The following is a 2,663-nucleotide window of genomic DNA, read 5'->3' as shown; positions in this document are numbered from 1 at the left end:
CGTTTGTAGGTATTGCTGGGTTAAGGCGGAGGGGGGGGGGGCTACTGCAGATGAAGGATGACAATTTCTTGGATAGAATGGGTGGTTGTAGTTGTGGAGAGAAATTGGAAGATTAGAGATTCAGATGGTTAAAAAAAAAAAAAAACCTGGGTTTTATAATAGATTGGCTGTGGGAAGTCACGGAAAGGGAGGGTCCCAGATGACTATTATGTTTCAGGGCTAAATGGATGGTGTGGTTCCTTTCCCAGAAATTGGGAATATAGAAGTAGGACTGGGTTTGAAATTCTTAATATGTGTGAGTTTGGTTGGGGCAGTTTTTTCAAGTTTGGGGATTCTAAGATACATCATCCAGGCAAGGAGCATGCCTGTAATCCCAGTGGCTCAAGAGACTGAGGCAGGAAGATCACAAGTTCAAAGCCTGCCTCAGTAACTTAGCAAGGTCCTGAGCAATTTAGCAAGACCCTGTCTCAAAATAAGACAAGCTGAGGATATGGCTAAGTGCTCCTGAATTTAATCATTCAATCGCTGGTACCAAAAACCAAAACAAAAAGAAACCTCATCTAAGGAGTCGTGTTCAGGGAGTGTGACTGGCATCATTTGAAAAGTCAGAGATGATACTTAGAGGTTGAGCAGCAGTATTGGAGAGACAGCCCTCCATGTCCAGGATTGTATTCTGTTTTCAGCTGGTTTAGGGCATGGCTAGGCAACAAAAGGTACAAATGAGTCTTTCCTGTGGTTGGGGGACTCTGGCAGTGGGCAGTGCTGACCATAGGCCACCCTGGAAATCCATGCATATCAAAGGCTCCTTTATTGATTGTACATAGGGGTAGTGTCCCTGGCCAATGAAGGATTTTAGTCTTGCCCAGAATGAGCTACTGCTGGGAATTCCAGAGTATTGTTTCCCAGGCCCCTTCTGCTCTTGTGGCCCTCTGAGCTGGGTTGACCTGTCAAGGATGGGAGTTTCAAGTACAAGTCTAGGTCAGCCCTTTTGTGTCAGATGGCAAAGTGATTCAATCAGGGACTTTTAAAAACTCTTTTTAAGTGGAATGGAAAATGGTAGTATGTATGTGCAAGATTCTGTCAGTTGAACTTCTTCAATTATAAAGGTCAAAAATCCAACTCAGAGTGCCCTTTGATAAAGGGGGATCTATGGCCTCATGTGTCTGTGGGTGTGGCTGGCTGGCTGCAGGGAAAATGCTACCACCCCCAGTTTTCACCTGGTAGGAGGCCCCTGCCCTCCATCCTCCCAGCCCTCTCCTGGGATTCCTGCAGGGAATCCTGAACTGGAGCCTTGGCCAGGCCAAGGGTACCTGGTACAGAGATGGCAGTCTGGGGAGAGACAGTTCCCTAAAGGAAAATAAACTTGTTGTTTGCTTTGAAGACATGATATGTTGAAGTCGGGGCAAGAATTTGGGCCCATGGAGACCTTGCGGAGGCTCCATGGCCTGCCTTACATGTCAGAAGCACCATTGTGAACAAACTAATAAGGGTTTACTGCAGTTTATTAATTTCGCCTGTTAAAAACTAAATGCTAGAATGTAGGATGAACTTAGAATCATTGAGTCATTCCGTTTACATGTCTCGAAGTGGAGGTTGAGGAGTGTGCCTGAGATCCCCAAACTAGAAGGCACAAGAATTGAGACAAGTACCTAGATGGTCTGCCTCACCGGCCAGGGGTCTGGCTGCCCAGAACAGGAGTGATTTACTCCCTGGACTGCAGGATAAAGAGTGGACATAGGCAGGTTGTAGCAAATGGCTCCTTCTTCCTGTGGCCCAGGGCTATCTGTATGTGGCTGGTGTTATGAAGGGGTCTGTCTGAGATGAGAGCCCCTTGCAGTGGCTTCAGTGAGGTCCCTGTAAACAATGACTTGGCCTAAGTCTGTGAATTCTGCCCTGGCTTTCAGGATGCTAACTCTGCTGCTGTGGTTTTTCCTTCCTTTGGGGCTATCTCTAGGGCTGCTAAGCTTTCTGGATTATACTGGGAATTTCCTGCTTGGGAAGCTTTGGGCTTCTCTGACTTCTTCAGAAGTGAATGCACAGGACAGTGGTTCTGGTTTCAGTTCCAGACAGACAAAACCAGCTCTCTTAGACCTCTGTTCCCCATAGCCTCTAATTTGGGAGGGTATAGATATTTCACCCAGGGTGGCCAAACCAAGGAATGGGTGTGGTAGTAAGATCTTAGCAGTGTGCTCTGGGCTTTGAGCCTCAGATTAGCAGGAGGAGACCTCAGATTCAGTCATGCACAGGCGTCTTGCCTTGTGTGGCTCACTTCACTGGGGCCTCTGGTTCAGAAAGGGAAGGATGCATATGAGGGGTTGGGGGCTGTTGAAGAGTGTGAAGTTTTATACCAATATAGTGCTGCTGGAGGTCTAGGGAGCTCTGGGCAATTCTCATGCACTCCTAAATTCTCAGGCATGAGGTGGCTTTTCTGAGTTTGGGAATAAAGCCCCCTTTTATTCTGCTCATCCCCTTTCCTCCTTTAGATATTTGCTGACAGTCAGTTCTTCCCTCCTGAACTGTCTACCAGCCTGGACTGACAGGTGTGCTCTGCCTGCCCCTCCTGCTTGGCATCCAGAGGCCCCTCATCTGCCTGTTTCCTGCCTGAGCTAGCTTCTAAGTGGTCTTCCAGCCTGGCTCAGAGCCCCCTATCCTCCTTTGGATTA

The sequence above is a fragment of the Marmota marmota genome, unplaced genomic scaffold (genome assembly GCF_001458135.2).
Source record: "Marmota marmota marmota unplaced genomic scaffold, marMar, whole genome shotgun sequence".
Taxonomy (NCBI): domain Eukaryota; kingdom Metazoa; phylum Chordata; class Mammalia; order Rodentia; family Sciuridae; genus Marmota; species Marmota marmota.
The sequence above is the reverse complement of the archived record's forward strand: the minus strand, read 5'-3'. Positions refer to the sequence as shown.